This window comes from Carcharhinus amblyrhynchos, chromosome 7, assembly GCF_965287045.1.
Source record: "Carcharhinus amblyrhynchos chromosome 7, sCarAmb.v2.hapA, whole genome shotgun sequence".
Classification (NCBI taxonomy): domain Eukaryota; kingdom Metazoa; phylum Chordata; class Chondrichthyes; order Carcharhiniformes; family Carcharhinidae; genus Carcharhinus; species Carcharhinus amblyrhynchos.
The window spans coordinates 34,576,211-34,602,797 of record NC_137330.1 but is presented as its reverse complement, the minus strand read 5'-3'; the positions used below and the strand labels follow the sequence as shown (position 1 = coordinate 34,602,797).

Below are 26,587 nucleotides of genomic sequence, written 5' to 3'. Positions count from 1 at the left end.
GTAACAACAAACCTTCACTGATAAAGCTGCAAAAAGGTGCACCATGCTTTTGCTTCATGCATTCTCAAGATGTGAGTGTCATTGGCAAGGCCATCATTTATTGCCTATCCTTAATTGCTCCCTGAGAAAATAGCACTGATCCTTTTTCTTGACTTGCCAGAAGTGGTTTGATCTAACTGAGCTAATAGCTGTGCTAGGCTACTTCACAGGGCAGTTAGGAATGGATCATGTTGATGTTAAACTGGAGTCACCAGAGCACAATCTTAGGAAAGGATAGCAGGTTTCATTGGCAAAAGAACTTTAGCGAAACGTGTTCTGAAAGATCATGGATGTGAAAAGTTGAGTAAATTTTCAACTTTGGGTCACAAAACACAAATGGACAACTTGACATCTTACAAACTACACCCATGAATGCCTTCTGACTTTACCCACCATTTTCATCAATTTAGACAGGCAGGAGGTTCTGGACGCAGACTGTAAGCTGCAATTGGTTTCAGGCTCACGGTCAGGGTTGGAAAACATCCAAGGCAGCAATGGGTTCTATCTGTTCTCTGCCCAGGGCACCAAACAGCACAACACCCACAGATCAGCCCAGATAGAGCACTGGCACATTGCTGGATGTGACCTTTGACATGCAAATACCATGTGTTTGTTTTCTTGCTGGTACATTGCTGCCCCGTGTGAGCTGTCCATTGATTCTATTCCCTTAGTTATTCATTTGTGTGGTACTTTATATCAGTGTTGACATTCAACCTACTCTATCTAATCACTTCCTGGCTCTACCAGTCTAATGATGTTTGCCCCTGTTAGTCTCTGACTTCTGAACATCATACAGCAGCTCACAATTCTCTGTAAGGCACCAGAGCAACATACTGGAGAATATTCCTCAGCTCCAGCTAATAAGACATTGTGAGACCTATGGTAGATTCTCCCATAAATTTCAAACTAGGTAATCTTGCAGTTTTTGTTTGTCACAAGATTCAAACTGAGATTAAGCCTCACCCACATTCCACAAGGTCAATGATGAAGTTATTGTTATACTCTGCTTACACTGCAGATCTGTCTAGCTCTCATTCATTCTAAGTAACTTGTCTCAATTAGTGTAATTCACACAAATTCCAAACTGTAAATAACAACTCCCCTCAACAAACACCCAGCTAAATTGTAACGAGAGAACCTTCCTAAACTCCATCCATCTCCATGATGATATAGCCTACTCCTTACTATTCTCAAACTGAACTTTAAACTAACCAGAATGTGTTACCAATCCCTAATTGCCCTGGAGAAGGTGATGGCGAATTGCTGAAGTCCATGTGGTGTATGTACACCCACTGTGCTGTTGGAAAGGTTTTTGACTTGTGATAATGAAGGAACAGCAGGCAGTCAAGCTCCAAATCAGGATGGTGTGTAATTCGGAGGGGACCTGGAGAAACAGGAGATGTAATGCTGTCATGGTGTTTTGACTGAACTAGAGATGCATTGTAATGATCTGGGAACCCAGATTCCAATCCCATCACAGCAAGTGGTGAAAATCTGTAATGAAATCATGCTCATAAAAACACACAGGATTGACTAATGCCTTTTAGGAATTACCCGATCTTGCCTCCCTGTGACTCTGGACCTATACAGCAATATGGTTGAACATGAAATGTCTCTGAAATGGCCATGGCAAGCAAGTCTGGTCAAAGGCAACTTGGTTTGTGCAACAAATGCTCGCCCCACTGGTGAAGCCCTCATCCCATGAATGAACAAGTAAAGATCCTTGAAGACACGTGAGTTAATACTGCAGGAGTTGGTAGAATCACCATTGCAGTTGATTCCCTAGCTACAATCAGATAGAAAAAACTGGAAACAGGCAAATGCTTTCAGCTGGAGAAGGATGATGTGGTCAACTGTGAAAAAGGATGACAATGACAAGGAGAGGTATTTTACCTTTGTCGCATTCACATAGGAAATTACTCGTGACTTTGATAAGAGTCGGTTTGGTACTATGGGAGGGAAGAAACTTAATTGGAGGGATTCAAACATGAAGTTTGAGAAAGGATAAACATTAACTTGAGAGGTGACAAATTCAAGGACTTTGGAGAATATGATGGGGTCAAGGTTTTATATGTTGAGGAAATAGGTGATGACAACAGATATGGAGGAGAGAGGGGCAGAAACTGAAGAGAGAGAATCAATTAAAATGTTGGTTAACACAGCGGCCAGAAGGGGAAGTTGGATGGTCAGTCGCTCAATGGGAATAGGGTCAAGAGAGCGCGAGGTGTGTATCATGAAAAAGATGAACTGTGAGATGGCATAACAGAGGTAGGAAAGGGCTGGGAAGGGGAAGGAAGTCTGCTGGCCTAGTAGAAGGGGGGAAGCAGCATAGGCAACTGAGATTGTTGAGACAGTAATGACAGCGAATTCTGAGATCCCCTCACTCTTGTCGTTGGAGCCAAAATTGGAGGATTCAGAGAAGAGAGGCTTAAAACTAAATTCTGCACCCTCCCCTTTCCTTCTCCTTTGTATACTCTATGACCAGTATGCTTTGTCTGTTTAGCGCACAAGAAACAATACTTTTCCCATGCATGTGGCAATAATAAATCAAATAAGAAGACAGCTTTCCTCAAACTAAAGAAGTCGGAGATTCCTTCTGTGATAGTCCTGAAATAGTGAGCAGTTTTTGAAGATGACAGCAGGACATGATATTGCTTTCTGTTAACTGGACAAGCCTGGCAGTGAACTCTCATTGAAATTACTTTCCTATTACTGTGTCATATTTACCATTGTGAATGTAATTATAGGTCAGGCTGATATGAAGTGGCCAATGTAAATGTTGCAAGCCATGGTGATTGTTTTCTACGCTTCCCCATTTCCCATCAGACTGGAGTTTTATTATTAGTTTAATGCAAGAGTCAGTGAGCAAGCTGGGAGTCAGTCTTCTCCACCTCTGTCCTTCTTACTAATCACTGGAAAAAATGACTTTAAACTATTGCATCTGTTTTCCGATAATGCAGTCAACAGCACAGATAATATTCAAAGTGTCCAGAAAATGGTATTTTTCAAGCCTGTGACAGGTGTAACTTTTATTAGTACTTCTAAGTTTGGTATTTCTAAGTTTGTTTTCACATTGAAGGTAAGAAGTCGAATAGCCTGTGTTAGGCAGATATTGTATTCCTAGGAAAAATCAACAGAGAACTACTCTGGGTGGCACGATGGCACAGCGATTAACATTCTTGTCTCACAGCACCAGAGACCCAGGTTCAATTCCAGCCTCAGTCACCGTCAGTGTGAAGTTTGCACATTCTCCCATATCTGCGTGGGTTTCCCCTGGGTGTTCTGGTTTTCTCCCACAGTCCCAAGATGTGTGGGTTAGGTTCATTGGCCATGCTAAATTGGCCCTAGGGGACTAGCAGAGTCAATGTGAGGGGTAACGGGAATAGGGCCTGGGTGGAATTGCGGTCAATACAGACTTGATGGGCCAAATGGCCTCCTTCTGCATTGTAGGGATTCTATAAGTTCTATAAACTGCTGGAGCTGGTCATGTTTCGGAATTGTTCCAGGCTCAATGTAAACTCCAACAATGATAATTCAGCAAGGGTTCAACAGGAGCAGGGATACAAATAAACAAATCAATAGATACTACAGTTTGGGATCCTGGGTCATAAAGAACAAGTGTTCGAAAGAGATGAGAATCAAATTCAACCTCCATGAGAAAGATGTTTGAAAGGTTAAATGAGATGTTGAAAAAGAAAAAGGCACATCTTAAAAATGTTGAAAAATGCAGGAGAGAATGCAAGAAGCCATAGGCAGAAATCAGTGCAGGCCCTTGGAGCAGAAAACCAGTTTAGAACCAGCTCCAAAAGCTTCTATACTGAATTGTCCATGTTTCAAGTTAGGAATATGACATGCCTTTCCTGGACATGACAGTCACCTGCACAGTGCACAGGGATTAACTTTGTGTTTTACTGATTCCCTGAGGAACAGTGTTGGCATATCCAGTAGTTCAATCAAATAACTTCTGAAAAAAAGGGAATGAAGTGAATATCTATTAAAGAAGAAGTTTAGTGATCATCAGGATAAGAATTAATAATACAGGATAAGAATGATTAATGTATGGAATGCAAATGGTTCATGTCCAACAGGGGAGAAGAGTGTCACTGGCTGCAAATATTGCCAGCAGTAAGCTACCTCTCCCAGGAGATTGCATAGTTGTAACATGGTGGAGTAGCTCATGGAGAAAATGGGCTTAATTGCCTGGAAGACATTATTTCATCCCATTCTTTTTCTTGTGTCTATCCTTTTATTGATATCCCACTTCCATTCCGTCAGGTGAAACTTCCTTCACAACAAAATCTATTTGTAGGCCAAGAATACAGGCAGCATGCTCGTGACACACTGCAATAAGCTACAGAGGGGAGTCTGTAAGACCATTGAAAGGTGACTCAGCTTCTGATTTTAATGTTGCTTTCCTCTGGGGAAGTGTCTGGGGTTTACCACCAAGCTCAGTTTGAGCAGGGCAATCCCCAATTCACTGAGTGGGTCTTGTGCAACTCTGTGCTTGTGATCGCTGCATTCAGCAGAGCAGGTGGTGAGTTTACACAGGATGTCTGACACCCTAAATGCACTGCACCAAATAAACTGAGGTCAACTGCTGTTGCCAAGATGGGCAATCATACAGCTTATCTGTTCTCAAATGTGACCAAAGGAAATGAAGCACGGCAAAGTTGTTTGGCCTGTAAATTTTTCCTTTACATAGACATTGTACAATTAAAATTATTCACACATGCTGCTGGTAGCTATAGTGGAATCAGAGACCTCTCAAACATTCGCTACCTCTCAAATATGCTGTGGATCAGATTTACTTTACATTCAGGTAAGCTATACTAAGTCCAGAAACCGTTACGGCCCCCGTAGTACAAAATACACACAGACTGCTGACTCAGTGGGCCAAACTTCTTATCCCCTTTCAAAGGCACCAGCATGGATGCGATCAGCGTGGAAGCTGTGCCAGGGATGGGGTGAGTAGTAAGCTGGTGGAGAATTTGCTGCAGCTTCGTATAATTATAATCATTATTATCTGCACAAAGCTGTTTCGACAGGTGCAAAGCAATGACTGTGGTGTGTGCCACGAAAAGTGCCATGTAAAAGCTGCACCGCATGCCTAACTGTGTGCACCGGCCAATCTTCACATTTCACAAATGTCAGTGCTCCAGAAGCAGCATCTCAGCATCAATCTCAGCAGAGAGCAGTGTCCGCACAAGCTCATAGACAAATACCCCGGAGAATATTATTGATTGAGAAGAGGAAGCTCGGGCTGAGTCACTTCTCGTGGGTGTGGAAAGGGCAAAGGTGGAGGCGATGGAAAGGCAGCCTGTGGCTGAGCTGAGAGACAGCATTGTTACACACCCTGCTGAGTCAGTTCATGATTCTGACCTCATGGAGCCAGCTGTGAAATGAAGAATGCCTCAAGAATACAAATGGCCGGAGCAAGATCTCGCATGGTGCAAGCAGTTGGTGCACAGTAGAATAATGTTGTGCAGCAAGGGTTGCATTGAGTGACATGCAGCAGAACAAGAGACCGCGGGCTTGCAGCCATAGGCACAGTTGCAGCGTTTATCACAAATGGCACCACTGGTGTTGTTGGGATGTTGGGAGTCATTTTGACTTTGGGCAATGGTGGTCGCGAGTCAATGGCCTGTCTTTCTACTTCGACGGGAGTCGATAGAAAATGAAAGAAACTGAACAAGACTGCAACCATTGGTGCTGGATCAATTATAAATTTTAAAGCTGAGATTGAAAAAAACTTCTGTTAACCAAAAGTATACAGTAAAATAACGAAAATGTGGGTGAGTGAAATTATGTTGCAAATCACCCACAGTCTCATTGAATGGCACGATAGCTCGAGGTGCTAAATGGTCTACTTCTGTTCCTATGTTCCGGTAGAAATTTGAGCCATTGATTTTGTGAATGATTTGCATCTACTTTGCACCCAGGCAATGCTCAGTTGTCAGGCACAAAGCAAAAAAAAGAGACAGAAACTCAAGATGGGCAGCACAGTGGCACAGCGGTTAGCATTGCTGCCTCACAGTGCCAAGGACTCAGGTTCAAATTCTGGCTTGGGTCACCGTTGGTGTGGAGTTTGCACATTCTCCCCATGTCTGCGTGGGTTTCCTCCGGGTGCTCCAGTTTCCTCCCACAGTGCGGATTAGGTGGATTGGTCATGCTAAATTGCCCCTTAGTGTCAGGGGGACTAGTTAGGGTAAATATGGGGGGGTTACAGCAATAGGCTGGGTGGGATCGTGGTCGGTCCAAACTCAGTGGGCTGAATGGCCTCTTTCTGCACAGTATGGTTCTATGATTCTATGATGCTGGGTCTTTGGCATTGCCCAAACTGAATCTCAGTTAGGTGTTGGAGCATCTCCCATTTCAGTTTTCTTTCCACAGCTCAAGACAGAGGTCAATTAGGATAGAAGACCAGAAGAACCAGCCATTCGACCTTACCAATTGACTTCATGTTATGTCAAACCAATCCACATTTCTGTTTAGCAAAAATTATCCCATAAATATTCACTGATAGGATTCTTGCTTGCAGGCAAAATTTAACATTTGAACAAATCTAACAACTAACTGTTCCTCCATTTAATTTGCATGTTGCTTCCCTTTGCACCTTCTTTCTGTTTTCCCTCCACTTTTTCTAGCTCCTTTTTCTCGATCCATTGTTCTAAGCAGTTTTTTTGTTGCCTCTAAGGCTTTTACACTCATTTCATTTTTTTGTCAGTTTGTCTTTTGTCTCTGCAACACCTTTGCCATTTGTCCAAAATACCACCTTAAATTCTGTTATGGGGGAAGTGGGGTCCATTTCTGGATCCATGGAGAGAGGAAGAAATTTCATGTATTTATATGGCATCTTTCTTTACCACAGTATGTCCCAAAGTGCCTCACAGCCAATTAAGTACTTTGAAGTGTATCGGCTGTCGTAATATAGGGAAACCCTGGCTACTCATTGCACAAAACAAGTTACAAAAACACCAAGAATATCTGATTGTCTGTTACCTTAGAAATAACTGGTCAGCAGAACAATAGACTAAAGCCCCTGCTCTTCCTCAAATAGTATGGATGACAATTTTTGGAAAAATGTAAAATAGAATGGGAAGATGTTGTGGAGACAGTGACAAACTTACAAACAATGAAAGCGAAGATCAGTGTTAAAAAGTCCAAGACAAATGGGTACAAAGCCAACAAAACAAAATCACTCGGAACCACAATCGAGCAAAAGGGGTTAGGAAGAGTGGAGGGAAAACAAAAAGACAAAAAGGAGGCACAGAAGAAAAGTGCAATTTAACTAGGGGGTTATCAATTATTTATGGGGTAATTTTTGCTAAGCAGAAATGTGGATTGGTTTGAAATTATAATATTATTGAGCCAATTCTGTGACCTGTGCTCTAACCTGATGAGACTTTATCCCAGAAGCATCAACTAATGTACCTATTTCTTTCATCATTTACTCCACTTATTTTTCTCAATGCGAAAATGTGAATAAGAAATGATTCACTGCATGGCTGCTGCGTAACATAATTTTGGCAATCACAACATACATTTAAAAGTAAAGGAAAATATTAAAAAGTCTGCAATTTCTGGTTAATTCAAAACAACTGTAACACACCCAAACACACCCCAAGATTAATGTTCTCAAATTAATTCATAATGTACAAGTTAGCACATGAATGAAAATTGGCTGCAAGTTGACTGTTTGCATGACAGAAACTAAATAGATAAAATACATTATCAAATGCACAGCCACTATAGTTCACAACACCCCACATTTTAGCAATTAATAGGCACAAATTGATAGGCTGACTCAGGATGTTGGTCGGCCTGGGTAATAGAAAACATTCACACTTGTGTGGTAGGTGGTGTTTCTCCAAGGTCACAACTGAGCACATTGTTGAGGCAGAGTAGAGCAGGAAATTTCTGACACTGCATCACAAAATGTGATTCCCATTGAAATCAGTCCCATTTGCTTCACCTTCACCCCATCATATTAATTAATAACCTCTAGTGCTAAACCAGAAAGAATGAGTCAAGGCCACTTTAGTGCCTAAACATTAACATCTACTGCAACATTGGGGCAGCATGGTGGCACAGTGGGTAGCACTACTGCCTCACAGCACCAAGGACCCGGGTTCAATTCCCAGCTTGGGTTACTGTCTGTGTGAAGTCTGCACGTTCTCCTTTTGTCTGTGTGAGTTTCCTTCGGGTGCTCTGCTTCCCCCCCCCACAGTTCAAAGATGTACTGGTTAGGTGGAATGGCCATGCTAAGGTATCCCTTAATATCAGAGGGACTAGCTAGGATAAATACATAGGGTACAGGGATAGGGCCTGGATGGGATAGTGATCGGTGCAGACTTGATGGCTGAATGACCCCCTTCCACACTGTAAAATTCTACAGTTGTGACTTTTTCTAAGACCCAAACTGCCTTTTCCCAGTGGCCTGGCTGAACATGGTTGTTGAGTGAGTTCCTGTTGTAGCAGATACGGGAGTGTTACCGTGGTGCAGACTCATGTCCTCTGGGAATTAGGTTGAAGCTGTCAATATTCATAACAATTAAGGACCTTAGTATGCATCACAGAGAGGACACTTTCATCCCATCTGTCACGGCTGGATTCAAAGCCAGGTGCTAGGAGTGAAAGGACAGCTTTCTAGCTGCACCACCCAATCCCCTGGTTTATTGAATTGCTTTGTACACTACTGACATTAAGCATCTCTTCCTACTCAATGCTGATTATCCAGATTTACAAAACAATGTGCATTGTGGCCTGTATCAGTGATGGTTCTATTTTTCTTATTCACAAGGCAGTGATTGAAGTGGAATTCATGAAAGTTCTTAACAATGTGGACGGCACTGCAGCCAATGAGTGACCTAGTATTTCTAGAATAAAGCCAGCAGGACCTTTAGCACTCGGCACTTCTTCAAAGCACAAATAGCTCTTTTATGGGTTGAAATTGTCCAAATCACACAAAGTCCAGGACATTACATCAACATAACAGTCCAAACAATAGTGTCACCAACCTGGCTACAGGTGCCCGATCATAAGAGGAGCCTTTAAAGACTGGAAATGGATCAAAAATATTCTTTTTAAAATCTGAATTATAGAATCTAGGAAAATTTGTGCTGTCAATAGAATTAAGTAAAGCATATTTTCTGTATAATTTGAAATTCAGAGAGACATTTTGAATCAGTAACAGGACAGTAAAGGCACATCACTGAATGTTCTCAGGAGAACAGTAACGTTATATGGATAGTTGTTCTTGAGTTCAGAACTTGAGCATTGCTGAACAAGGGAAACATCAAAGCTTTTCATCGTGCACTCATTAGGACAGATCACAAGATTACCAACAGTACGTACTGCACGAGAGTGCTAATTGGTCAGCAAGTGGACTCCGATTGTTAGAAGCGTTGCCATGAAAAATGCAGCAAGGAACAGTTAACTGCCAAACTTTTGTTCCAATTCAAACCAAGCGGATTGACTCTGATTGGTTAATAGATTGCCATGTGGTATGGACCAGGGAATGGCTGTCGCTCAAGCATTTATTTAGTTGAAAAGTGTGCAATACCTGGACATTCTCCTGTGCCTGTGTGTGAATATAAGTGGCTTCTAACATAATAGTGACTGAGGAGTGTCGTAGGGTGTTGGATACCATTCAGTACGTCTTAATTAACTCTTTGTAGCATTCAGTAACTTAATTGAGTGTATATATTAACTACAATAACTATGAACATATAAATATAGCAAAGGGTTCAAGCTGGGAACATTCTCCATGCTTGTTTGTACACACAGCTCTGTCCAACACACAGTGTAAGTCATGAGTTCTCTCACATCAATTTGTGAACAGTATTGTACTCAGTTCCGTGTTAACCCTACATGTGCCAGACCTTTGCGCTTCATCTCCTCTCAAGTCTTTATCCAATGCATTTCAAGTTATTCTATTTTACTCTATGTATTTATATCATAATTGCTGCCATCTCCACCCTCCCACACCCAACCCCGCCCCCCCAATCAAATGTCTGAACTTGTAGATTCAGGCAATCTGGCGGCCTATTATGTTTCCATATTTCATTTGCACCACTGTCCAGGGAATGGTAAGCCCTGTTGTTGCTGGTAGATTCTGGGTATCTTTTTACCTTTCTCCATTCCTTTGTATTGGAATGCTCTTTGTCGATTCGGTTACTATGGTGATAGGTAGTTATTGATTTACCCGACTTTCTCTGAGATGGACAAATACTGTGCTGATCTTCATCACACGTTTTTCCTTTTGTCATATGCTCGCTGTGTCACATATGGAGTTTTCCATATCAACAATGGAACTTTCACTCTCACCTGTTTCACAATTTTAGCCAAATTTTTGATTACTTTCTCCTTTGACTTGTGAGCTATTGACAATTCTCATTCAGTTCAGCAATAACTCTGGTAAGTTGAATTGTTTATGTTTCAGAGATATCTACAGAACTCTTGTATATATTTAACAACTTTGATGTGGAGATGCTAGCGTTGGACTGGGGTAAACACATTAAGAAGGCTCACAACACCAGGTTAAAGTCCAACAGGTTTATTTGGTAGTAAACGCCACTAGCTTTCGGGGCTTTGCCCCTTCGTCAGATGAGTGGGAGTTCTGATCACAAACAAGGCATATAAAGGCACACACAGCTTACAGAATACTGATTAGAATGCGAGTCTTTACAGCTAATCAAGTCTTAAAGGTGCAGACAATGAGAGTAGAGATAGCATTAAGCATAAGTTAAAGAAATGTGCATTGTCTCCAGACAGGACAGTTAGTGAGATTTCACAAGCCCAGGTAAGTCATGGGGGTTATAAATAGTGTGACATGAGCCCAAGATCCTGGTTGAGGCCATCCTCATGTGTGCGGAACTTAGTTATCAGTTTCTGCTCAGCGGCTCTGCAGTGTTGTATGTCATGAAGGCCGCCTTGGAGAACGGTTACCCAAAGATTATTCGGCCTCTGATCTTCGGGTAAACATTCTCCAAGGCGGCTTTCACGACATATGACAGCGCAGAGTCGCTGAGCAGAAACTGATAGCCAAGTTCTGTATACATGAGGACAGCTTCAACCGGGATCTTGAGTTCATGTCACACTATTTGTAATCCCCATGACTTGCCTGGGCTTGCAACATCTCACTTACCATCCTGTCTGGAGACAAAATACATTTCTTTAACCTATGCTTAATACTATCTCCACTCACATTATCTGCACCTTTAAGACTTGATTAGCTGTAAAGACTTGCATTCTACTCAGTATTCTGTAAACTGAGTGTGTGCCTTTATATTCTCTGTTTGTGATCAGAACTCCCCACTCATCTGACGAAGGGGCAAAGCCCCGGGAGCTAGTGGCTTTTGCTACCAAATAAACCTGTTGGACTTTAACCTAGTGTTGTGAGAGTTCTTACTGTGTTTAACAACTTTGCCAGGGCAATAACTCCTTTACAGAACTCTTCTTCCATGGTCATTGACTGTACCTTACAATATTTTAATTAATTTGTTAGATCATCAATCTGTTCCATATAATTCACCTTTTCTGTTTTTAAAGTTTGGATTTGCTCTTTCATACTGCACATCTCATCATTCATGTTGTTTAAATCAGACCAAAGTTCAAGAAGTTAATCAGTTTTAGTTGTTAATTCTACTTTCAAGTAATGTTCTGATTCATCAGCAATTCTTCCTCCTATCCCCAGCATTTTGCATGATGCTTACACAAGGCTTCTGATGCTTGAAGTTCATCAACTTTTAACTGAGGATCCATTTTCATTGATTTTTTTTCTAGAAATTCATCACTTAAACATTTCAAGTCCTCTTTCAAGTGTTTTGCTTCCTGTGAGTGATATTCCAGTGTTCTCAGTAGTTCTCCTTTAGCCTTATCAAACACCTCTTTTGCATTTGCAATTTGATTCTCTATATTGGTCAGTTTTCCGTGGCAGAGTATAATTCCTCTGTGCTATCATTCATATTCTGTAATCTGCTTCTGCTAATTGTTTGAGACACCTAACACTCTTTTGTGAGGATTTCTACTTTTTTGTGCCAGTTTTTGTTCTTAATTTTCATCTTTTCATGCATCTCTGTACAAATGTAAAGTTTTTCCAGTTTTTCTTCCAAATATCCAATCACCTTCTCCAGCTATGTCGTCTCTTTCTTGTACTTGTATGATAGCTTAAGGTTTTGTTTGTTCAGAGTTTGAATAGTTTGGTTCACTGATGATTTTTGTGTTTCATGCATTTTTGCAGGGTATATACTCAGCTTGAATCTTGAGTTTCAAAGTTTCCAATTTAGTTCTGATATGAATACTTTCCACCCTTATTTCATCATCTTTTTGTTGGGTTTGGTTATTTTGGATTTCATCAGATAGCTTTCCTTCATTCACAGCAAGCTACTCACTCTGCGCTAACACCTGTCTTTGCAATTCAGGTAATATAGCAAGAATTCTAAAAAGATATATTTCTGAGACTTCTAAAAAGTTCCCATGCTTCTCTGCATCATGTGATTTATTTGAATATTGTCCTCTTTCGATGCTTTACTGGGGGCTTTCTGCGTATCTTTTTAAACCCTGTGTTCTACACAACTTGATGTTTAAAACATTCATCAAAAGCTTTTAATATTTCATCAAAGCTGATTGAGGAGTCATCAATGCACTGCAATAGGTTTACTTCATCAGCAAGATCACCAAACCAATATAAAAAAAGTATTAATCTGAAGTCTTAATGACTTTCTACTTAGGTATGGGCTAGGATTCTCCAGACCTGCCAGCAGTGCACCCCCAACTGTGGGTTTTCCTCTGGAGTGAAATCAATGGGGATTCTTACTGACAGTGGTGGGACCAGAAAATCCCACCTAGCAAACAATGCGCCACTTTGGGAAACACGCAGCTGGGAGGCCGAACAGTCTCGTCCCATGATGTACTCTGGCAGCTTAAAAATTCTCTTCTCAAGGACATCTCATTTTCCATCCAGTTTGGACCATTGATGAACTGTTGAATGATGGTTAAAAATTTTAAAGTGTAGGTTCAGCTTTAAAAATTGCTGAAATTGAAGATGGCGCTGCCATTCGTTTGAAGAGTGTGCCACTTTTGACAGGCTCCCACTGCAATTACGTTCATGTTCAGTCTCGAAAATGTTTAAACTGAGGCTGCAGACTTCTCCATTTCGGCACATTGCTCCAGGGACACAAAAGTGTCAAATTCTGAACTCTGCTGATCTCCAAAGTTGAATCTTTAAACACAATTCCTCCAAATTCAATCATTCATTCCTTTTTAGAGGAAGCTCAGATGCCAAATATTCAGCCACTGATTCAGGAATCTATTTTTTTCCTGACTGAGGTTTTAAACAGCAATTTCCGACCATTGAACTATTTAAAAGTTTCTCAGGACTTACTTTATCCTGGAATTTAAAAGCTTTAGCTCACCTTTGCTTGATCTGGTGATTTGTATTCTGGCAATTGAAGCTGGACTTCCAAGAGATCACAAGGAGTCTTCTGCTGCAGTGAAGAATTTTTCATTTCTACCTTCTACCAGAACTAGAGGGCACAGCCTCAAAATAAGGGGCAGTTTAGATTGGAGTTGAGGAGGAACTTCTTCACTCAGAGGGTGGTGAGTCTCTGGAATTCTCTGCCCGTTGAAGTGGTGGAGGCTACCTTGCTGAATATATTTAAGTCACGGGTAGATAGGTTTCTGATAGACAAGGGAATTAAGGGTTATGGGGAGAAAGCGGGAAAGTGGAACTGATCCACTTCAGATCAGCCATGATCTTACTGAATGGCGGGGCAGGCTCAAAGGGCTAGATGGCCTACTCCTGCTCCTATTTCTTATGTTCTTAAATTCCAAGCCTTTCTTTGGAGCTTTTCCCTCGAGATTTTCCTCTGCACATCTGTTTGTTGAACTTTTCTTCAGGTCAGAATGCTTCTTTGTATTTTTCTTTAGTCTTGCAATACTTTAGTATTTCTCTGCTTTTTTTTTTGAGGTTTTGGATTTTTCTATTCGCTGCCACCATGTTGTAAGGTGTTAGATACTGTTTGGTAGGTCGTAATGAAGCCTACGTGGTTTTAGGTAAATTAACTGTATGTATTTATTAACTATAAGAACAATGTACACAAGGTAAAACGTTCAAGCCAGGAACTGTCTCCATGCTTGCTTGTTTACATGGCGCTGTCCAATATTAGATTGATCCCTACAGTTGGGTCACATGCTCAAATACATTGCCATGTGGCAGTACTGTACTCAGTCCCATGTTAACTCAAAATGTGCCACAAGAAGCCTGTTTCAGATGTAGCACAATACAGCCCTGGGCCAGATTGCCCGACCCTGCCGCAGCTGGGGTTCTCCAGTCCCACTGTCATGACCAAAGATGTGGCTGAGTGCTGAAGTTCCCTTTCTCACTGGCAGCAGTGGCGGAAAGTGAACGACTACAGACTCAATGTTAAGAAATCCTGTGTCACATACTAATATTGTTTGAGTTAGCACACCACATTGTATCAGCGTACAGTTGTTACTCAAGTGCTTCCATTAACTTAACTTCTCTCTGACATAGCCTAAACCCTATTCTCTTTTGGCCTGGATTCTGATGCTCATTTGATTTACCATTAAAGATCATGGGGGCAATTTGGTGGGCCTTTTAACCACGGGTACAAATCTGGTAATAGCTGCTAAATATCACGAGAGATCTAAACTAGGATTTATGCTGGCGTGATTCCAAGGTCTTCCTTGGTGGGGTTCCCCAATGACATGATCAGAATGGTCCCAGGAAGGACGTGAACCTGATTACCATGAATTTGATTTGATCAGCATGTACTTAGCCAGGTTGACCTTGCATCTTCAGCCCTCATCGAATCTTCCCACCTTCAGGTGTGATGTCACACCAGCATAAGGCGTTGCTGCTTTTTTTAAAAATGGGAATCAGGTGTCATGGCCTCCAAGAGGGAGGAAGGACAGAGAACCACTTTCTCTACTGAGCACCACTGTCTCCACTGAGCACCAGAGTCCAATGGGACACAGCTCTCTGGCCAGCTCTGGAAATTATGGGGTGGGGCAGTGGATGGTCAGGGTTTTTGGTGGGGTGGGTGTATTGGGGGTTGTCGACAGGAATAAACTATTGCTGCAGTTTATCCATATGCTCTTTGAATTTCTTCCATTGCCTATTCACCATCATCCTGTTAAGTAACATTTCCTAATTTCATCATAGCCAATTTGCACCTTATACCATCGTCGTTTCCTTAATTAAGATTCAGGACCTTCACGTCACCCTCCACCTTGATGAAAAATTCTATCCTATTATGGTCATTCAACTCCAAAGGGTCTTGCACAGCTAGATTGTCGATTATTTATTTTTCATCACACAATATCCAGTATATGAAGACCTGTTCTCCAATGTCTTGGCCCAGAAAACTACTCCTACAGTATTGTCACTAATGTGATTTGCCCAATCTACATGCAGATTAAAATCACTCAATTACAGATGTTCCTTTGTCGCATGCATCTCAAATTTCCTGTTTAATGTCATTCCCAACATCAATACTACAGCTTGGGTATCCACACACAACTCCCACTGATTTTTTTTTTAAAATCCCTTAGTATTCCTCAGCTCTACCCACAACAGATTCACATCATTGGAGCTAGTATCTCTCCTCAGTATTGTGTTAATTTCCTCTTTAACCAGCCATGCAACTCCCCTGCCTTTTCCTTTTCGTCTGTCCTTCCTAACTATTGAATGCCCCTGGATGTTCAATTCCCATCCCTGCTCAGCCTGCAGCCAAGTCTCCGTAATCCCAACTATATCATACCCATTTACATCTACTTGCACAATTAATTCATCGCCTTTATTGTGAATGCTCTGCCTGTTAAGGCACAAAGCCTTAAGGCTTTTCTTTTTATTGTTACTTGTTCCATTCCCACTATTTGTCATTGTGGCCCTGATTGAATCTGGTCCTTGATTTCTCTGCCTATCCATTTTCCCTTTCTGTGAGGAACATACGACACTACAAATGAGCCTTTAGGTAACTGCCCACCACTAATCACCCACCTTGTTAATAGATTCATAGAGATATTAATAAATAGAAATTTGCTAAAAAAAAGTTCTTTACATTAGCTGGATGCATAAGCTTTAAAAAAAAGATACAGGAAGTTCATTTCAATTAACTCTGATTTGACTGTGAAATTCATATGATCACTAAAGGCTATTACAAGACACTTGTGTACCATTTTGATGTTCTTAGGCTCTACCTCCAAGGGTGAAGCGAGGAATGGGGGCTGGGGGAATTCTTTGTGAGCCATTCTTCCAGCAAAGCATGTGATACACCTAATCTGTCTTCTCATGAACGGTGCTCAAAATATATGCAAATCCAAGTGGCACTAATGGGTTTTACGTAATAACTTTAAAATTAGATACAGTTGTTCCAGTGTGAGAATTTCCCACAATCGTTTTTTTTCCTCTTTCCTTTAAAAGTTAGTCATAGCACAGAAGTTACTGTGTTATTGTTTTCATGTGTGCTTTAACATTTTGGCATTTGCCTGTGGTTTGGTTGAAACATCTGAAGATAGATTTTGGCACTAGCTTGAGCACACTATTTGTAAGTCATCTGATGTGTAATTTTGCAGCATTCTTTTTGAATAATTAAATTCATATCATATATCGTCTCCAGATTATCCTTAATGCACCTATACATCAACGAAAAAAGTACCAACTATAAAATCAAACTCAAGTCACCAATTAATTCCTCCAGTGTTATAGGTGCTGAGGCCAACTTGCACTTATTTTTTATTAGTGACACAAATAGGCTCACGTTATCACTGCAATGAAGTTACTGTGAAAGTCCCCTAGTCAGCACAGTCCAGCGCCAGTTCAGGTGGTAGAAGATACAAAAACATTGAAGATAGGAACAGGAGGAGGCCATTTGGCCCTTCAAGCCTGCTCTGCCATTCATCACGATCATAGCTGATTGTCCAACTCAATAGCCTAATCCTGCTTTCTCCCCATAACCTTTGATCCAATTCGCCCCAAGTGCTATGTCTAGCTGCCTCTTCAATGTTTTGGCATCAACTACTTCTTGTGTTAATGAATTCCACAGGCTCACCAGTTTTTGGGTGAAGAAATGTCTCCTCATCTTTGTCCTAAATGGTCTACCCCAAATCCTCAGACTGTGACCCCTGGTTCTGGACACACCCACCATCAGGAACATCCTCTCTGCATCTACCCTGTCTCATCCTGTTAGAATTTTATAAGTATGAGATCTGCCCTCGTTGGTCTGGATTCCAGCGAAAACAATCCTAACCAAGTCAATTTCTCCTCATACATCAGTCAGGCATCCCCGGAATCAGCCTGTAAAGCTTCACTGCACTCTCTTGAGAATGAGAACATCTTTCCTCTGAAAAGGAGACCAAAACTATTCTAAGTGTGGCTTCAACAAGTCCCTGTATAATTGCAACAATACATCCCTGTACCTGTACTCGAAACCTCCCACAATGAAGGCCAATATACCATTTGCCTTCTTTACTGCCTGCTGCACCTGCATGCTTACCTTCAGCAACTGGTGCACAAGGACACCCAGGTTCCTCTGCACACTCCCCTCTCCCAATTTACAGCCATTCAAGTAGTAATCTACTTTCTTGTTTTTGCTTCCAAAGTGAGTAACCTCACATTTATCCAAATTACAGTGCATCTGCCATTGATTTGCCCACTCACCCAACCTGCCCAGAACATTCTGAAGGATCTCTGCATTCTCGTTACAGGTCACCCTCCCACTCAACTTGGTATCACCTGCAAACTTTGAGATATTACATTTTGTTCCCTCATCCAAATTGTTAATATATATTGTGAATAGCTGGGATCCCAACACCAATCTCTGTGGCACCCTGCTAGTTATTGCCTGCCAATTTAAGAAGGACTGAGGGAGAATTTAGCATGGCCATGCACATAACCAGCACATCTTTCAGATTGTGGAAGGAAACTGGACAACCCAGAGGAAACCCAAGCAAACACAGGGAGAGCGTGCAGACTCCTCACAGACACTGACCTAAACCAGGAACTGAGTCTCGGTCCCTGGTGCTGTGAGGCAGCAGTGCTAACCACTGTGCCACTGTGTCAGTGGCTCTGATCTGTAATTCAACTCCCTTTATCCAACTTATCCTTTTACCTTTACCTAATGAAAATCTATCAATCTCTGTTTTGAAAGCTCCAAATATCCCAACCTCCACAGCCTCTTTGGGAAGAAAATTCCAGGTTTTCACTACCCTTTGTGTAGAAAAGTATTTCCCACTTTGTCTCCTTAAAGGCCAAACTCTAATGTTGAGATTACACCCCTTCTCCTCGATTATACTTTCTCCTTATCTACTCTGTCAAATCCTTTTAACATTTTAAATATCTTGATCAGCTTAGCACCCCCCGTAATCTCTGCTCAAGGGAATATTAGCCAAATTGTAGCCTGTCCAAATAATTTAACTCTCTGACACTTGGCAACAATCCGCTGAACTATCAAATACTGAGCTGAACTAATACACAGCCTCATCTCTCCTTTATTTCAAAAGCCATTTCATTTTCTATATCATCCACTTTGAATGGGCAGGATGGATTGCAGACTCTTCCATGGCCTCCGTTATCAAGGCTGTGCTGATGGGTGAGTAGTTTAGCAGATATTATGCGTGCAATGAGGCACACCAGCTGTCAGCTGATATCACTTCGGAAAAACCCATCCAGAAGTCCAGCTGTAGAATGATGAAACTCATCGCACATATGGTTAGCAGGTTAGAAACAAAGAGAGCCAGAACTGGAATTCACAACTGCAGGCAACGTGTGAAGAAGCAACTTATCTAGCCAAGCAACTGGATCACCTGAGCGCAAGCTTTTCTAATAAGATGAAAAGCTTTTATCATAGGAACTTGGGCAGAAAAACAGAAAACAGAAAACAATAAGCCAGAAATGTTATTAAAGACAGAAAAGTTTCAAGTTGCAGAGGAATTGGCAGGGCCTCAAGCTGGTGTTGATGATTCAAAGAATGTCTCCCTGGATTCACTTTCACAAGAATGAGTCTCCTCACAGCTGCACAATTGATGTACAGAGCAGGGCCCACAACTCGAGATTACTGCCGCAATGACAAGTGATTCTCATTTCATATCCCAAAACTCTAGTGTTAACAAATGTCATTAGGCAAAGGGTCATCCATAAGCGATGTTCTCTTGTTTAGCTATACTTTAAAATTTCACAGCCCAGGAATTATTTTTAAAATGGAAGTTAAATGGAAGGGTCTGTTTTTGGTCGAATTTCATTTTGCATTGCTTAGTGACTTCTAAGTAAAAACCCTACAGGAGCGTTGGCTAACCAGGGATAGAACATGACTTTGCTGGAATTTGGGTTTGAATCCAATTTGAAAGAGTTAAAGTTTCCTGTTTTCTAATCATTATTTAGACCTCATATTAAATAAATTCAGCCACTGTCAATCCAGATTCTCAATAGGTATAAAGAGCACAGTGCAAAAATGTAAATAATGCAACATTAATTGACATTGAACTAGTATTCTCATTCCTTTGTGGCTCATTGGAAAGGTTACATTGGGTGAAAGAAGATGGTGTCCCAATGTTGGGAGCGATAATGTCCACTTTTCCCAGTGCCCTGTGAGCAGTTGACACACAGAGTGTAAAATTTGGGGGAATGTTGCCATTGCTAGCAAGGAATTGTTTGAAGAACTGATACCTTTTGCATTAAATAGGAGAAGTATGAGATGAACATATATGATTTTGAATGACCAAAGTGTATAAGTTGTTTGAAACACAGACTGTGTAACACGACTGTGGGTGTGTATCAAAAACTTGAGGAAATATTAAGGTTCCTACCATGGTGTCAGCTTTGCCTTGAACTGCCACCTCTTAAACAGAAGGCTATAATTTCAAAAATCACTCCACAGGTTTTGGGATGAAATTCACATTCCCCACCAGCTTGAAGTCAGGGAGCATTTTCAATCCAGTGAGAGGCTTGCCCGCTGCCAATCCAGCTGTTCCACTGCAATTTTACCAGTGGTGGCAGTGGCTTTGGGCAACCCACTCATCTACGGGCCAATTGAAGCTTTAAGTGAGTAATTAATGCCTACTTAAGGACTCAACCTGCCACTACTGTGATGGAACCGACTGCTGGAGAAGCCCATGCCAAGCACCAAGCCTAGCCAGTTTCCCTGCATGGGCTAGTGGTAGGTGGGGGTGGCCCATCCTGAACTGGTGTCTTGGGCCCATCGAAGGGCCCTTCCAAGGGGTTACCTCAGGTTCCTCTCCAACCTCTCACAGGGCCCAGGAGGGCTGTGCAGCCCATGCCAAACATCAATGCCCTGGGTCGGTGAGTGGGGCGGGCATGGGTGCATAGGTCAATGTTTCAAACAGTTTTTCATACACCATGCCGAACAGCAAGAGCTGCAGACTTACAGCTGGGGAAAGGTTGGAGGGGGGTTTTGGAGGGAGTTTGGAAGAGGGATTGGGGTACAAGACTTGAGGGGGGATCAGGGGAAGGTTAGTGAAGAAGCTGGGAGAGGAATGGAGGGAGGTTGGGGTAGGTAAGGGGGGAAGTTGGGGGAAAGACTAGCTACAGATTTGAATTGTGTAAATGTAATGATTCTTTGTAGCCACTTTCCTAACATTCTAGAGAAACAACCCACTTTCACCCACTTAAAGAACTCCTTTGAGGAGCTCTGCCGATCATTTCGCAAAGTTTTAGTCCGAAATTTGAGAAGGTCTGTTGAATTACAGGGTGAGAACATCTATCCTCCCCAGACCTTTCCCATGCCTATGCATGGCGTAGAAATAATCAACTACAAAATAAAGATCACTATGGTTGCTCGAAAACATAGATCAGCATCTGGAGAGAGAGAGCAAAACTCTTGATGGATCGTGAAGTTGCAAAGTAATTTTCCTCAACCATGCAGTATACGGCATAGTTCAAAGTACCAGCCATACCATGATGTGTTTCATTCTAACCTATCCACCTTAGTATTTCCTTCCACCGAAATTAAGGTTTTAAAATGTAGACTTTACTCTGTTACGGATTAAATGTAAAACATTACAGAAAGTCCTGTTATTGAAGTCAGATAAATTGAAGGAAAATTACTTGTGAATGCACTCCAAAAGTAATAAGTTATGTGAAGCTTTTTTGAGTCCTTTCAATCTGATAGCACTGAATAAATGCAAATAATATTTATTAAGCTCTACGTAGCACATTTCAGAACATCAGGCATATAACTATCATCTGACAGTATGCAAGGCAGATTTATAATGAGTCAAATTCTACTTTCACATATGTTTCAGAATATTCCTCATGTTTTGAGATCACACGCTTTGAAAACTGGAAGTGGTAGCTTTGATTATTACAATTTGATACATGATTATCCAATCATTCCGTAACCTTCCCTTCAATAAACCTAATCAATTTGAGGAATGATCTATGAGATTGGCCATTGCTGTAATATTACTGAACATAATGTTCATCTGGAGATTTGGGACTGCAGTGTTCTCCACATCTCTTTCGGAAGATGGAAATGCTGAACTTACCCATTAATCTCAATTTTCTTTGGGTTGCTGTGGAAAATCCTCATTCGAAAAAAGTTGCATATTGAAATCCATTGCAAATAAACTGGATCAGCGTCAGATTTCACTTCCTGAAGGAGCGGGAAGATCAGGGTGAATGAATGGTCACTCCTGGTGAGGAATTGCACTCACCAGTTGGGAAAATATGGATGAGTGAAGCTTGCTTTTCCATCCAATGGGGTAAATTTCCAGGATTTGTTAAAGTTGTTAGCTTCTCAACCCTTATTGTTAGGGTGACCAATGCCAGAAGTCACCAAAACCAGACACCTTCACCACCTGCATCGGGCAATGTCATCGCACATGGTATAAAGCCACACCAAATGCGACGTCATCATGTTCACGGTGACATCGTCAACTTCGGGATTCCTCGCCATTTGAGAGAAAACAGGGACTGAAAAGAAATGAAAAAAAAAAATGGACTTTTGCATCCCCATTGCATCAAAGATTCTGCAGGTGAAGACAGGAACGAGCACAGGCCACATTGGGGCTTTACTAAGGTAAGTGGGTAAAAATCCTTTGTGTGAAGCCATCTTGTACCAGGCAGCTGCCAGACAAGCTAAAAGCCAAACTGTCCAGTACAAAGCAGGATGTCTACTTATTCATGACAAACATTGCCTCTCACTGGGGAATCAACCCTGTGCTCTTGCTCGCATAGTTTTGAGTGTAAAAGACTAAGGGTGACCCAGTTTTAATGTTTAAAATGATCAGAAGGGTTGACAAGGTGCTGAGGGAGTTCAGAATAAAATTCCAGCAAGGTAATCAAGAATGATGTCCGGACATCTGATGCGAGATTTTCCGATCTCCCAGCCACGTGTTTCCCGGTGACGGGAAGTGGCACTCTGTTTGCTAGCGGCGAGATTCTCCAGTCCTGCTGCTGTCAATGGGAATTTCCATTGACGTCACCCTAGGCCAACAGGAAACACACGGGTGGGAGCGCGCTGCAGACAGAATCGCAGAATCCTGCCAGCGTGAGCAGCCAAAGAATTCCAGCCTTGGAATTCTCATCCTGAACAATCTGTTGTAACTAAATTAATTGAAAAATTCAATCTGCAATCGATAGATTTTTGTTAGGCAAGGATCTTAAGGATTACTGAACAAAAGTGGGTAGATGGAGTTAATGTACAAGTCAGCCATGATCTAACCGAATGATGGAACAGGCTTGAGGTGATGAAGGCCTAATCCTGTTCTTTTTCTATGACATTATTTCTAAACAAAGTTGTACTCACACTTCTAAGGGTGGACTGACACCACTAAAGTGTTACTCATGTAGTTTTTCAACTGCGATTTCCAACTCGCGGTGTAAAAGTGCTTGAATCCCCTCAAATATTATCACTTGTTTGAGATTTCTGGACTCATGTTGAAGTGAGACAGGCTGGAGGTTGGGCCCATCTGTTGCCATGTATGTGCTCCTGCAGTTTGCAGCATATCAGCACTCACAGTACCTGCACATCAAGATGGCAATTAAAACAAAGGAGAGAATGAAGTAATTTCTGAAATCTCCTTCATTCCTAAATTCCATTTGAGGAAGAAACCAGCATGTTTCAGGTCTGAGTTATGGCTTCTGTTGGGTTATATTTAGCTCTCAGAGAATTTAAATTCATGGAGTAAGAGAGCTTTCAAGTCTGAATTTGCTTTCAGATAGGGCATCTGAATCAGCATGCTGCAAATATTGAAAAATAGTTTGACACTCTAGTGATTGTTCGCACTCATTGCTACTGTGACAAATCTATTCATTTCAACGCAGATGGTGTCATTTCCAATTAGACTAGTGGATTCCACTCAGAGTGTGAGGGACGTCAGTTTAATAGAAAGCAAACACTGGATTCAATCTTCTTAAAAACAGGGAGAGCTACACTTGGAAGCAGGGAAGGGCTGCAACGAAGATGCATCACACAAAATGAACTAAAGATAACCCACTTAAGCAGAGCATTTTCATTGCTTTATACTACTTAAAGTCAACTTGTACTGATGTATGATGTAAGAGATTTCAATGATAATTGGTATTCTGAATGTTCGACTGATGGAAAGTAAAGCAGCACAATGATTCATATCAAGCCTCATTTCATCAAATGCTCAGCACAGCCTACTCTCAGAAACATTGAAGAAATACATAAATCAAAGCCAAAAGTATCAATTGTTACACCCCTGCGTTGTATTATCAGGCAAGCATGTATAAGGCAGTGTGTGTTAACACTCATAAGCTCATGGAGTCAAAGACATAGATTTCTACAGCAAGAAAGAGGTCCTTCAGCCCATCACATCTGCGCCAGCCATCAAATACCAATCTATTCTAATCCCATTTTCCAACGCTTGGTCCGTAGCCTTGTATGCAATGTACAAACAGTGAAGGTAGCACTGACACCACATTTACAGCAGGCCTGAAATTGTAACTGACACTTCAGATATTCTTGTACATGCCTTCCCCAAACCGAGGGTGAACCGCACACAATCTTTATGTTTGGTTCCTCTACTTACTTCCTACATATACATAAACATTGCACAGTTAGCCTCTTCCTAAACAAACCACCTTTTCTTGGCATGTTTCAAGCTAGGATTTTATGATTTGTCCCTGTGCTGTAACTGTTAAGCCTGGAAGGTCAGTGCACCATCAGCAGCAGTGGCTCACTGCAGCCTGTGACACTTTCACTAAGACTGGTGAGTGTTAGTCCGGCTACACACATTCTGGAGGGTGTGTATGGGAAGGTCACATCTGGGAAGTCACAGGCCTCAAGTGAGAAAGATTACATAGTGGCGTTAAAGAAGAAACAGAAATACCTGCTGCTCCATTGGTTCCAAAGCTGCCAACAACAACGTCCTCCAGGGGAATGAAGTAGTGCAGCCCTATTAGATAACCCTGTTAACCTCCTGCTGTCTTCATTGGGAGGGAGAATAAAAGTGCAGGGCAGTGTGTCCATCATATCTTTGATGCTTGTGAGGACAGGATGTTGATTGATACAGCCGCTGATCCCCATGTTAAGCTGGAAGGAATCATAGGCAGACATACCTAGGTAAGAACTGACCTTAACTGTCATCAAGAGTTCAATCCTTGCAGCAGATGGTGCAGCCTTGTTGTTTTAAGTTCTGCATTCTGCAGGGGCAAAAAAATGGAAATAAGTCAGAGGCACGTTGCCCAATATCATTACAAAAAGACAATACTGAAAACTTAACGTAAAATTGCAAAATAAAACCTAATACTTGTGCTGCATTGAGAGGTCTATTGCAATTGAGAATTCCCTTAGCCCACATCACAAAGCCATTTTAAGCAGATGGAAAATTGGGCTACACTTAATTTAAATGCATCCAATTTAAATAAGGTTTGTGCCTGGGCAAGACTGCTTTAGCATAGCCTACAAGGACAGCTAGGTTATCCTGCTCAGTGTAAATGTAGCACGGATTCAGCCACCCAGATCTACATCTGCATTTCCAGCCCTATTTCACCAGCTGGGCCCACACAACACTCACAGTGACCAAAAAAAATCTACCCATATTCTGGCAGAAATGTCGTTGTGTTTAATTGGGCCTTTACTCCTCACAAAACAGCCACGATACTCTTTTGAAGGTTGGCATTATAATTAATGTTTCTGGTTTACATTTTGAACAGTATTTACTAATTATTACATTGCATACTGTTTCTTAATGCTAATTACCCCAGTAGTTCCGTAGATGTAATTACAAATTTCAGAAGCATTTACAAATCAATAACATGTTAAGAAGAAATGAATTGCTAATACTTAAAGTAAGACCTTCAGCTGGATGCAGTGTCAGAGGCCCAAAGCGTGCCTGGTTTAATGCATTTTCAGGCCCAGCAGTGAAGCCTATGGTGAATTCATTTGATAACAATTGGAGATTATTAACTGAGCTGATCCACCTGGATAGAACAAGAGGGCCAGGACAGCACAAGGATTCCTGAATGTTGACCCCTCACATGTTGTGGTATTTTAACTCCATAACATGCATGTAATATCACCAACAGGTCTGCTGCCTGGACATCAGCCTCACTGGCAGCCTTGGCTAAATTCCAGTCAGGTAGAAGGCAGTCCAGAAGAATTCCCCAGGAGCATGTAGGTCCATACTTTGGGGTGAGAGTTGCGGGGGGGGGGCTGCGGGGAGGTGGGATGGTGGAGATGTGGCACTGATCCCAGGGTTCAGGATGAAGAAGGAAGTCGCAGGGCATGTTTAGAAACTGTACGAAGACAGTTAGAAGCTTAGGAGAGAGAATCTGGATGGGTTTGGAGACCTCGATTTGAGGCCTCTGGCTTGGGATTCGAGGCCTAGGGGTTGGAAGTTGGAGGTCTGGAAGCTGGGCCAGTGAGGAGTGGGAGGGGGGAAGCTGCTGGAAGATCTGGGGAGTGACTGGAGGCTCAGGAAGGGTGGGGTAGGTTTGTCAGCTACAGGTATTGGGGGGGGGGGGGGGGGGGGAGGGGTGTGGAATTGAAGGCCAGAGCTGGTAAGTCAGGGGCCTCAATGTGGACATCAGAAAGTGATTGGAAACCCTGGGGAGAGTGTCCGACTGAGGGGTTTTGTGATGCAGCAACTTTGAATCCAGCAGGCAAGTGGAATGAAATTTACCTCCTGATTCAGCAGTCTTTCATTTCAGTTTAGCTGTTGGATTTTCCAATGCCTAGGAAATAATAATGAGGCACTCAGCCTCATTAGAATATTTAAAGTGCTTTGGTGCAGAATCGTAATTCACCTCCTTTACAACTACATATGGATGGCTTGAATGTAGATTAGTGTTGAGATATAGACCTTTAACACTTTAATTGACCCAACCCTGCCATTCATTGAGGTTAAAATTCCTCAGGGTTTTTGCTATCTTCTCAGTAGAGTTACCAACAGAGACAAAGGATTGGATTATTGCCACACAGGTGAGTAGCTCCAATTGAGAAATATTCTGACTGATCAAACCAACCAGATATGAGTCAACTGACCTACAAAGGAACTTCTATCAAACAAAATTTATCTAAGAATATAGTTAACATATAGG

The 26,587-nt window shown here is 41.8% G+C and overlaps 1 long non-coding RNA gene across 1 annotated transcript in view; it reads right to left on the bottom strand.

The window, feature by feature from the left end:
* LOC145344867 (uncharacterized) overlaps positions 1-24,691 on the bottom strand; it is a 149,293-nt gene extending 124,602 nt beyond the window's left edge. The window contains exon 1 of the long non-coding RNA XR_013886998.1: positions 24,621-24,691. This is a non-coding gene — a long non-coding RNA (uncharacterized LOC145344867). The remainder of the gene's footprint in view (positions 1-24,620) is intronic.
* Between the last annotated feature and the right edge of the window lie 1,896 nt (positions 24,692-26,587).